Here is a 13,268-nt window from a genome sequence, read left to right as displayed (position 1 = left end):
CTCCGACGACCATCCGAACTTCCGTCGAACTCTCGAACTCCCAACGTGATCATGAACTTGACTCCGGCGCAACTCCTGCTGCTTGTCTAACTTTCATCGTAGTTAATCCTGCACACTTAAAACAAAACTTCGATCGAGACAATTAATCCTAAGCAATTAACCAAGTTGTCCGACATGTCATTGGTCCCTCGACGCTTCGTCCGATTCTTCGGCGCATCGTCCTCTCCTGCAACCTATTGCCCAATCGACCAGTTGACTCCGCAACTCCGATATCCTTAGCACAATACCCGCTCTTCTTGGCCCGATGCCCGACTCCACGGCCCGAAGCCTTCTGTCGATACGTTGACCGATCCACCGGCCCGACGTCCAATCTTCTGACATGTTCCTTCGGCACAACATGATTTTCCTGCTTTAATTGTCTCATCCTGATCGAAGCATCCTGCGTCACTCAAAACGCAGATTAAATCATAAACATATATCAAGTAGTTTCATCATTAAAATACGAGATTCAACATTAGTATCATGTATAAAGTAAGGATAAAATATAAGATTTTGAAATTGTGCATATTTTAATATGAAACTATTATGATGCACAAACATATTGAAAAAGGATTGATACTTCAACTTTGTCATGATTTGAAAATTCATGTAAAGGAAAAAAGAATTATAACGTATTCTTCCCTTCTTTTTGACAATGACAAAGGGGGAGATAGCTAGCTTACTAACTAACTTTCACAAGTCAAGAAGATGCAAAAACTTGCTTACTTGCTTGCACATCTAAAGAGAAAATGCAAACATACTTCATGTAAAACATTGTATCTTGCTAGCTTGTTATCTTGCATTATTCTTCAAAAACTTACTAGCCTTCATACTTTAAAGAGAAGTAACACTTATCAAATTGCTAGGTTGTATGTTGTAAAATAATGTAAAATTTTACTAGCTTGTACTTTGCAAAGGAAGCAAAAATGGCACTTCTCAAAAGAGAAGAAAGAGCTTGATATCTTGAAAATCACTAGCTTACCTATCTTAAGAAACAAAAATACAAACTTACAAAATTTGTAATCATGCACATCTTTAAAATTAATGATGATTTGGTGATTATGCATGTTGTAAAGTGATAGAAAATTGCTAGCTTACACTTTCTAAAATGATGATAAATTTTGCTAACTTGTATGTTGTAGAACATGCTATCTTACTACTACCTTGCATATCTAAAACTTGATAGCTTGCATGTTCTAATAAGATGTAGCACTTGCTAAATTTTTGCTAGCTTGCATGATGATAAAAATGGAGATTATGTTTATTATGCAATGAGTTAAACTTGTATTTCCAAACATTTGAAAGTTAAACTTCTCCTTTTTGTTGATGACAAAGGAGGATAAGTATGATCATGTTATGCATGATGACATGTTGCAAATATTCAAGATGAAATTGCAATGACTTGAATTCATCTAGAATTCAAGATTCTACCAATATGACATATTGATAGGGGGAGTTAAGGATAACTCCATCATCAATTGGTTGCCATCATCAAAAAGGGAGAGATTGTTGAATCTCATATTTTGATGATGAAACCAATTGATAGTATTTATGATTTGATCTACGTTTTGAGTGATACAGGATGCTTCGATCAGGATGAGACAACTAAAGCAGAAAGAATCATGTTAGGTCGGTGGAACATGTCAATAGATTGGACGTCGAGCTGAAGGATCGATCGATGTAACGACAGAAGGCTTAGGGCCATGGATTCGGGCATTGAGCCAAGAAGAGCGGATATTGAGCCAAGGATATCGGAGTTGCGGAGTCAACTGACCGATTGGGCAATAGACCGCAAGAGAGGACGATGCACCGAAGAATCGGACGAAGCGTCAATGGACCAATGACATGCTGGACAACATGATTCATGCTTAGTAATAATTGTCTAGATTAAAGTGTGTTGTACATGTGCAGGATTAACTACGATAGCAAGGCATGAAGCAAAATGAAGTCCCGGAGTCAAGGACGTGATTTCATTAGAAGTTCGAGAGTTCGTCGGAAGTCCAAACGTTCATCGAAAGTTCTGCATGAACCGATCGAGAAGTTCAGGAGCTTGCCGGAAAAAGCTCGTCGAAACTCACCAAGAAGATCGTCGTGAAGTCCAAAGGTTGTCGGAAGTCTGATGGAACATTGCTGGGAGATCGTCGGAAGATCGTCGGAAGATCGCCGGAAGCTCGCTAGAAGAAACCAAGACCTAGGGACTTGTTTAACTTAAGTATGCCTTAGATTTCGTATTTAGCACATAATTGGGAATGAATTTGGGCCAACCCAATTAGGGGTCAGTTGGGCCCATATAAGGATTGTGTTGGGCATAATATAAGGCCCAAATAGTACCCAAGAAGCGGCACTGTTGTGGCACAGTCTTTGAGACTATATCAGGCGATGGTATCGCTAGTCTGGGCAGTGGTACCATCCAATGGCCTAGTGCCAGGCGGTGGTACTACCTAGTGCAGTGTTAGTGTCAGACTAACACTAGCGGTGGTACTGCCCGAACCCAGGAAACCCGGGATGAGATATTTTTAGGCTCTAATTTGAATCAACTTGAAGCCTATAAATATCCCTCTCATCCTTGGTTAAAATATACAAGCATAGAGAATTTAAAGAGGGAAAAAAGCTATTGTAATCTCTTGTGAGAATCCTCCTCTTCTAGTCTAAGTGTTAGAATAGTTTGAGAGAGGAGTGAGTGCTTGTAAAGGTTGTCTCCTAAACCCGGAAAAAGGAGAAGAGGGGTGTAAGAAGGAGGTTGATCTTTGCCTATTAAAGGAAGATCGATAGTGGATGCTGGTAGCCTCGACAGAAGAGGAATCGGCGGAGTGGATGTATGTCACGACCACCGAACCACTATAAAATTGGCATGTTCTATAGTTTGGATTTCTATTATCATCATTTACTTTACTGCAAACCATTTTACTTGCTTATTGCCTTCAATATATTTATGAACATGTGTTTCAAGTTAAGTTTCCAAAATCAATTTTTATCCTATGAATGAATTTTTCGAAACTAACGTATTTTATTGCTGTACTAATTCACCCCCCCCCCCCCTCTTAGTGCCAACTCTTTTCCTAACACTATCTACAGAAGTCCACCCTCATGCATGGATAGTAGGGATCGGTCATAGAGCCTCCCCTCTCTTGGAAGTTATCTCTTCGGGCTTGGTGTGATTTGTCATAGCTCTCTCCTTGATGTGATTTCTTCGGGCTTGGTGGTTGGCCCAAACTGAGTTCGGTATAGAGAGTCGGAATCTTATCCTCCATTCGCACCTCGAAGGCTTCGAATTTAGCATTGATTGCCTCCTCATATGCTATAGTATATGCCTCCAAATCTGTAATGTTAAGTTCTCTCTTTTGTTATCGGATTAAAGGCATGTATAGGTTGAGAGAAGTGGTGGTCGAAAGGGTTGGTGGATTGGTGGTTGTAGGCTACAGTTTAGGCTTGTTTTGTGGCTGTTTTGGGTGCAGTTTGAGGGTGTGGTTTGGTGGAGTTTTAGAGCTGTGATAGTAATGGATAAAGGTTAGTGAAAAAAATTTTAGATCTATGGTAGATGGCAGCAAAGGTTTGATAGAAATTAGTAGAAGTTGCTGTATATATGTGTTGTCTCATAAGAGTAGAATTGTCATCAAAGAAACAGTGGTTTCTCAATGAAATTTCCAGCAAAAACCAAGAGATTTGTAGAGTGAATTTGATAGCAAAGTCTCAATTTATATAATAGCAAAGATGACCAATTTAATCAAGAAAATTTCGGTAGTATAACAGCAAGGAAATTGGTGCAAGTTGCGATAGCAAAATTCTCATCAAAAAATTCCAACGGTTTACGACGAAAATTTACAGCAACATAAGAACATTTTTAGAGATGAATTCGTCAATAGATTAATCTTGGATGGAAGCCATGATTATCAGATCTCTGATGCAATTGGAGGTGATAGCAGTAGATTGATTTAATCTATGACAGAAGATGACAGTGGAGATAACGACGTCAAGTGCATTGCTTCTCTTGAGATATGCTATATAACACTTCTCTTTCTCCCCTTTGTAAAAAAAATGAAGAAGAAGGGAAGGATTCAATGGTGCAAAAATTTTAATCATTACATGAATGAATGAAAGATCAAGTCATAAATCCAAAATATCATGAATTATTTTGACATCTTGTCCATCTCAAAAGAGAAGCAAGAGTACTAGCTTTGTAGCATCTCAAAAAAGAAGCAAAAGTGCTAGCTTGCAATCTCAAAAGAGAAAGAGAAGTGCTATCTTGCATATCTCAAGAGAAGTAAAAGTGCTAGATTGCTCATCTCAAGAAGCAAAACTTGCAAACTTGCACATCTCAAAAGAGAGGCAAGAATTACTAGCTTGCATATTTCAACTAGAAGCACATATTGCTAACTTTCACATTTCTAAATCTTGCTAGCTTTCATGTTCTAAAGTTATGTAAAACTTGTTAAAATTACTAGCTTGCATATTTTTAAAAAACTTACTAGTTGTACTTTTCTCCTTTTTGTTGATGACAAAGGAGAAGTAATAATGTAATGATGATCATGATTACAAGTTTTGTATCATGCTTGATGATTTTATATTATACAAGATGATGGTTTGAAAATATAGATGTTTTGGTATCATGCATGTTATGCCCAAAGTGATGATGATTTGTAATTATGCATGTTATACCTTGAAATTATGATGATGCACTTCTTGATGATATTATGATATACCATGATGCATGATGATATGTATATGAAGTAAGCAATGACATGTTGCATAAATTCACTATGATGCATATGATTAATTATGCATGCAATACTTCAACATATGATGATAATGCAAGTACTGTTTATGAGATATAATGTGTTGCATATGATCATGATTAAAATCATTTCAACTTGGATAGTAGGTTATCATTTATTTAAATTCAAGCTAATATGACATATAGATAAGGGGAGTTTAGTTTAAACTCCAAACCTCAATTGGTTGTCATCATAAAAAAGGGGAAGATTTTTGAACACTGGATTTTGATAATAAAATCAATTGATGAGTTTATAATTTAATCTACATTTTTTAGAAAAGTGATGTGAGACTAACTTTGATCAAAAAAGGCAAAATAATTAAAGCAAGAAGAATCAGATGTTGGGCTAGAGTCAGAAATCGAGCATCGGGCCGGAAGAATCGGATGTCGTGCCAAGATCGGATGTTGTAGGAGTCAACATGCTAATTGATCGGGTGATACACCGAAGGTTCGAACGATCAACCAAAAGTTCACCGGGAGTTTGAATGAACCAATAATATGTCGGACAACTTAGATTTCATGTCTCAAAATTGTTTAAGTCTTAGTTGTTAAAGTTAGGTCATAACTATCATAATTAGGTCAAAATTGATTTAATTTTGGGTGTAACCAGGTTAACTCAAGTAGAGGCCCATTGGGCCTAAGTTGGGGCTGTTTTAGGCTAAGTGGAAGGCTCATTCAATGATCCATAGCTGGCCCAAGCGATAGTACTGCCAAGTCAGGTGGTGGAACCACTTGTGAGACAGTGTACGTCTTCAGGAAACCCGGGAAGTGATACCACCCAAACAAAGTCTCCCAAACTATGTCAGGTGGTGGTACTATCTAGTGTCAAACTGATAAGTGATGGTACTACCCAATGTCAATTTGATAGGCCATGGTACCACCCAATGTCAGACTGATAAGCAGTGGTACCACCAATTGTCAATCTAGCTGGCGATAGTACCGCCCAGTACTAGTGATGATACCACCAGTACCCCAAAATCCCAGGATGAGATTCGATTTGGCTTTAATTTTGAAATCATTTGGGCCTATAAATATCCCACTCTTTCCTACTTGAAATAGCATGAAAAGAGACTAAAAAGCCTTGAGATTTTGAGTTGGAAGAGTCTTAAAAAAGTGCTAAGTGTCCTGCTCCTCCTTAAAGTTTTATGATCATTCTAAGAGAGGTGTAAGAATTATAAAGATTGTCTCCTAAACCTATAAAAAGAAAAAAGAGTTGTAAGAGAGTAATTAGTTTTCACTCATTGAAAGTGTTGGGAAATCTTAGGGGGGCATCACATGCGCAGCGGAAGAACATAAAAATAAAATCCTCAAATTTTTCATCGATGTGTTCATCATCATGCAAAGATTGGTGCATAAAATATGAAAAATAGAAAACTATGTATATTAAAAATTATGTTGCCTAGGGAGATCGTATATCCTTGAATCACTACAGATCTCTAGGAGAGGGTGAAGGAGATCAAGCGTCATCCTCTCTAGTGGTGATCCACACAACAGGGTTGCAACGATGCTCCTCGAATCTCTAGGCCTGCTGTCTGAGGAGGAGAAGGGGAGGAGAATAGGAGAGGCAATCCAAAAAGCTCTAGCCTATGAACTATTAGTTCCCTCCTATTTATAAAGGTTCATTGTCAACTTAACCCTAATGGATCCTACCCTATTAGGTATTGGATCTCTATCCAACTACCCAAGCCTCTTAGATTAGTGAATCTCTATATAATAATCTCTCATTAGCTCTTATTAGGTCTCATCCATAGGATCCAATAATTTAGGATTTATTGGATATCCAATAAGATAGGGGCTCCGGCGAATATCTCATATATAAACCTCTACTCATCGCAACGCCTGCCATATGTGTGTGACCCTCTATGCCCAATATTGAGCTAGCCGTGAGTCATAACTATCAGAAATCCTTCTAGCTCAATGAATTATTGTCTCCATAATAAGTCACTTGACTCATTAACTACGGACGTACTAGGCCATAACGTCGTAGTCCCCAAACGATACAAGGGAATCCAATTCATTGGACTTATCTATCCTCAGTTACCATGTACCTATAGTCTCTCATCCATCTAATATCCTAAAGACCAAATATTGGGCATGATGTTATCAGACCTATACGGTTTATACTCGAGTCTCGTTCTAATCAGTTTCTCCCGAAGAACTCTTTCTCTCTCAATCCGAATGACCCTGCCCAGGGATTTGTCTAAGCAAGAACACATGGGATATTCCTCTTATAACATTGAGAGTGGATGATCCTCTATCGACACTCAATAGTCCTCGTAAGGTTGGCTACCACTCTCGATGACCGATTATGCTAGATCTGAAACCTCCAAACCTATAAGTCTGGTATCAAAGAGTGGAGTACTCATATAGGACATCCTTGGTGTCTCAAGTCTAATGACTAGATACACCATTGGGACTAGGGAATCGCTGTCTAACAATAAGGCATCATCAACTATCCAACATTCCGTAAGCAGATCAATCAGTGAACTCATTCTCCAATGAGCACTTGTACCATATCCCTAGTGTCCCCACATGAGTAACTATGAGACTAGTTGCATCCATCTTCTGGACGGGTATACAGCACACTAGTCTGTCCGATTATCTTAATGTCCCTCTCAAGTAACATATGACCGGGATTATTTAGGATTTATGTTTAAAGACGAATCGGTCTTATTATCATGATCTCATCACAATCTGATTTTTATTATACAGATCCATGAACATCATAATATATTCAAGCAATAGGCAATATAAAGTGATAAAATGTCAAATAATAATAATAAGCAAAAAGTCACATGTGCCATCACTCACGTAATTGGCTTACAAGGCACCTATGACTAGCAGAAAGAAGATCGTTAGTATATGTTGGTAGCCTCGATAGAAGAGGAATCAGGAGTGAATGTAAGTCGCAATAATGGAACCACTATAAACTCAGTTTACATTTCTATTTATTATTTTTCGCTATTACTTTCTGAGTTAATTGGTTAGTTCACTTACTCTATGTTAAGCACATTTTTTATATGACATTTTATCGAATGAAAAGTTGGGTCAGGCGGTGGTGTTGACACTCGGATTTTGATGATGAAACTAATTGATAGTATTTATGATTTGATCTGTGTTTTGAGTGTTGAATCTCGGATTTTGATGATGAAGTCAATTGTCATCTAATCTATGTGTTGAGATAAGTGTGCAGGATTAACTACGATGAGAGTAAGACAAGCAGCAGGTGTTGCGCCGGAGTCAAGATCATGATCACGTTGGGAGTTCGAGAGTTCGACGGAAGTTCGGACGGTCGTCGGAGGTTCAGCGAGAACAGATCCGAGAAGTCCAGAAGCTTGCCAAGCGAAGCTCGTCGGAACTCGCCAAGTGGATCGTCGCAAAGTCCAGGAGTATGCCGGATGTCCGCAGAAGGATCACCGAGGGTTTATCGGATGATCGACGGAAGTTCGCCGGAAACTCGCCGGAAGAAGCAATTGACGCATCGGAGCAAAGCTGCAGAAGTTGTCTTAGAGTTAATCGTAGTTAGCACGATAATTAAGCTTGAAAATGGGAGGTGATCCCATTAGCTTAATATTGGGGCAATCGGGCCCCTGAAAAGATTCAAATTGGGCCGAATGGAGCGAACCATTCGGACCCTGATTGCACTAGGCGGTGCAACCGCCCAGGCCAGGAGGTGCAACCGCCAGGGCTGCGTCTCCCAGCTAGACTGGGCGGTGCAACCGCCCCAGCCAGGAGGTGCAACCACCCAGAGCTCAGTCTTCGAGCTAGACTGGGCGGTGCAACCTCCTCTGTCAAGAGGTAGCACCGCCATAGCTCAAGTTTCGAGCTCTGCCAGGCGGTGCAACCACCGAGCTCAGTCTTCGAGCTCTGGCAGAGAGGTGCATCAGCCTGAGCTCAGTTTCGAGCTCTGCCAGGTGATGCAACCACCGAGCTTAGTCTTCGAGCTCTGGCAGAGAGGTGCATCAGCCTGAGCTCAGTTTCGAGCTCTGCCAGGTGATGCAACCACCGAGCTCAGACTTCGAGCTCTACCAGGCGGTGCAACCACTGAGCTCAGTCTTCGAGCTCTGCCAGGCGGTGCAACCATCGAGCTCAGTCTTCGAGCTCTGGCAGAGAGGTGCAATCGCCTGAGCTCAGTCTTCGAGCTCTGCCAGGCGGTGCCACCTCTCCAGTCAAGAGGTGCAACCGCCTAATCCCAAAATTCTGGGATTTGATCGATTTGATCGTTTTGAGCTCCAAATTTGAACTGGGTTGGGGCGTATAAATACCCCACCCATTCAGCACTGAAAAGACACAGATCCACACCGAATTCTTGATCTTTTCAGTGATTCTAAGAGCTCAAATTTGTGTAAAGTCCTAAAGTTCTCCTCCTTCTGTTCTTCAAGTCTTGAGTTGTAAAGAGAGGAGAGAAAGGATCTGTAAAGGTTGTCTCCTGAGCCTGTCAAAAGGAGAGAAACTGTAAAAGGGCAGTTAGCCTTCGCCCATTGAAGGAAGGCAGCTAGTTGACGTCGGTGACCTCGTCGGAGGAGGAAGCCAAAAGTGGAGTAGGTCAAGACTGACCGAACCACTCTAAATCTCTGGTTTGCTTTTACTTTGAGCACTTTATCATTACTGCAAACCTCCTACATTGCTATTGCCCTCTGCGCCTTTACGAACAAGTTTCTAAGCTCTGATCTTTCAGAATCTGCATTCAAACGTAAATCGTGTTTTCGTACGATCTTCACATTGCAGCTTACGCTTACATTCGGATTCCATTTATAACTGCAAATTGCTTTCTACGTAAAACGCTTTTCAAGGTTCAAAACTGCTTTTAGACGCAAAACTACATTTAGACGTAAAATTACGTTTAGACGTAAAACTGCGTTTAGACGCAAAACTGCGTTTAGACGTAAAACTGCGTTTAGACGTAAAACTGCGTTTAGATGCAAAATTGCGTTTAGACGTAAAACTGCGTTTAGACGTAAAACTATGTTTAGACGTAAAACTGCGTTTAGACGTAAAACTGCGTTTAGACGCAAAACTGCGTTTAGACGTAAAACTGCGTTTAGACGCAAACTGCGCTTAGACGCAAACTGCGCTTAGACGCAAACTGCACTGTGATTCTGCTTTTATATCGAAATCGTTTTTTATCGGATGAACGCAGCTTTCGTTTTTAAATTGCTGTAAGATTTCCGCTGCACTAATTCACCCCCCCCCCCCCTCTTAGTGCTCTCGATCCTAACATTGAGTGATATAGGAAGCTTTGATCAAGGAGAGACAATTAAATCAGGAAGAATTATGTTGGGCCGAAGAAAAATATATCAGAAGATTGGACGTCGAGTCGAATGATCGGTCGACGTATCAACAGAAGGCATCAGGCCATGGGTTCGGGCACCGGGCCAAGAAGAGTGGAAATTGTGCTAAGGAAATCAGAGTTATTGAGGTTAACTAGACAGTTGGGAAATTGGCTGCAAGAGAGGACGATGCGTTGAAGAATCGGACAAAGTGTTAATGAACCAATGAGATGCCAAACAATATTTGATTAGCTTTGTAATAATTGTGTAGATCAAAGTAGGTTTTAGGCATAATTAGGTTGGAATTGGGCCAACTCAATTAGGGGCCAGTTGTTGAATCTCAAATTTTGATGATGAAACCAATCGATATGTGTTTATGCTTTAATCTATGTTTTGAGTGATGTAGGATGCTTCGATCAGGATGAGACAATTAAAGCAGGAAAAATCATGTTGGGCTAGAGGAACATGTTAGAAGATTGGATGTCAGGCCGGTGGATCGGTCGACGTATCGACAAAAGGCTTCGGGCAGTGGATTCGGGCATCGTGCCAAGAAGAGTGGATATTGCACCAAGGATATTGGAGTTGCGGAGTCAACTCGCCAATTGGGCAATAGGCCACAAGAGAGGACGATGCGCTGAAGAATTGGACGAAGCATCGAGGGACCAATGACATGTCGGACAACTTGATTAATGCTTAGTATTAATTGTCTAGATCGAAGTGTATTCTACATGTGCAGGATTAACTACGATAGCAAGGCATGAAGCAAAATGAAGTCCCGGAGTCAAAGACGCGATTTCGTTGGGAGTTCGAGGGTTCGTCGGAAGTCCAGACGTTCGTCGGATGTTCTATCAGAACCAGCCAAGAAGTCTTAGAGCTTACTAGAGAAGCTCGTCGGAACTCACCAAGAAGATCATCATGAAGTCCAGGAGCTTGCGGGGAGTCCGCCGGAAGTTCACTGGAAGATCACCGGAAGCTCGCCGGAAGAATAGACATGGGGACTTGTTTAGCTTAACAAATGTCTTAGGATTTCGTAGTTAGCACGTAATCGGGCTTAGATTTGGGCCAACCCAATTAATAGCTAGCTAGGCTCATGTAAGAACTGTGTTGGGCCAAATAAGAAGCCCAAACAGTGCCCCAAGAAGTCTCATTGTCATGGCACAATCTTTGAGATTATATCCGGCGGTGGTATCGCCAGTCTAGGCGATTGTACCACCCCTAGCGAGGTGCTAGGTGGTGGTACCGCTAGTCTGGGAGGTGGTACCACCCAGCACTGCCCCCCAGGTGATGGTACCACCAGACCTGGGTGGTGGTACCGCCTAGGACAGTGTCAATGTCGATTGACACTAGGCGGTACCACCGCCCGTGCCTAGGGAACCCGAGATGGGAAAGTTTTAGGCTCCAAGTTTAAATCAACTTGAAGCATATAAATACCCCTCTCATCCCTCGTTAAAGCACATAAGCACAGAGAGATCAAAAGTGAGAAAATGCTACTGCAATCTCTTTTGAGAATCCTCCTCTAGTCTAAGTGTTAGAATTCTATTTAGAGAGGAGAGTGAGTGCTTGTAAGGGTTATCTCCTAAACCCATGAAAAGGAGAAGAGGAGTGTAAAAGGTGATTGGCCTTCACCTATTGAAGGAAGGCCTTTAGTGGACACCGGTGACCTCATCGGAGGAGGAAGCCGAAAGTGGATGTAGGTCACGTTGACCGAACCACTTTAAAACTGCCATGTTCTCTGGTTTGCATTTTATTCTTGCTATTACATACTGCAAACCTCTTTAATAGCTTACTACCTTCAATACGTTTACGTACACTTTCAAATTAAGTTTCCGAAATCAGTTTTCAACGTAAATGATTTTATCGTACGAAACCTTTTTTGACGTGATTTCACCGCTGCACTAATTCACTCCCCCTCTTAGTGCCAACCCCAATCCTAACAATTGGTATCAGAGCCTCATGATTTCTTAGCTGGTTTAACATTCAAGAGAAATGGCTCTTGTCGGCTTTTAAGAGGGTCACTCTCTCATTCGTCCTCCCTTTTTTAATGGGATGGACTACACATATTGGAAAACTCGAATAAGAGTTTTCTTGCTTTCTTTGGATTTGAACTTATGGGACATAGTCAAAAACGGTTTTCAAATATCTTCTCTTCCAATGAACCATTGGAATGATTTGGAGAAGAAGATGTTTTCTCTAAATGCAAAGGCTATGAATGCCTTGTTTTGCGCCTTAGATAGAAATGAGTTTAATCGTGTTTCTACTTGCGAAATGGCTTTCAATATTTGGCACACTCTTGAAATCACACATGAAGGAACTAGCAAAGTTAAAGATTTAAAAATTAACTTTTTAATGCATGATTTTGAGCTTTTTCGAATGAAGCCAAGTGAAACCATTGTTGACATATACTCCCGTTTTACGAATGTCGTCAATGGTTTAAATGCTCTTGAAAAATATTTTTTGAATTTTGAACTTGTAAATAAGATTTTGCGGTCTCTTAATAAGAGTTGGGATTCAAAAATAATGGCTATTCAAGAATCGAAAAACTTGAACCAATTTCCAATCGAAGAACTAATAGGGTCCTTAATGACCTATGAAATGACGTGCAATGCACGTAAAGAACTTGATAACCATCTTCCAAAGAACAAGAAGGATTTCGAACATAGAACATTTGAAGACCACTCGAGCATAAGCTCAAGTGATGGTGAATATGAACTACTCACTAAGAAATTTAAAAAGTTCATGAAACAAGAATTAAAGAACACGAACAAAAAGAACACAACTACTTGCTATGAACGCAATGAGAAAGAAGCAATCTTAGACAAAACGAGCTCATCCGAAGAAGAAGGACAATCTAACAAAGAAACGAGCTTATGCAATGTTCCTTTCATGATGATCTCATCATCTAATAATATCGAACAATCATTATTCTCAAAATCTAATTTATATCCATTAACTGTCAAACATGAAATAGAGATAATATTTTTGATAATAAAAGGAACAAAACAACATGTATCTAATGCAATAATAGCTCTACCAAGCAGATGTAGTGTGACCTCGCCAACAGTTACTACAACAACTTTTGCTCCATTATCCATCTTGAGGTTCATCTCGCCTCTCTCTAGTCTCCTAGGCCTTGCCAGAACCTACTACGAATTGGATATATGATAAGCACTACCGGTATCCAATACCCA

The sequence above is a fragment of the Musa acuminata genome, chromosome BXJ3-5 (genome assembly GCF_036884655.1).
Source record: "Musa acuminata AAA Group cultivar baxijiao chromosome BXJ3-5, Cavendish_Baxijiao_AAA, whole genome shotgun sequence".
Taxonomy (NCBI): Eukaryota; Viridiplantae; Streptophyta; class Magnoliopsida; order Zingiberales; family Musaceae; genus Musa; species Musa acuminata.
Note: the sequence above shows the minus strand (reverse complement) of the source record.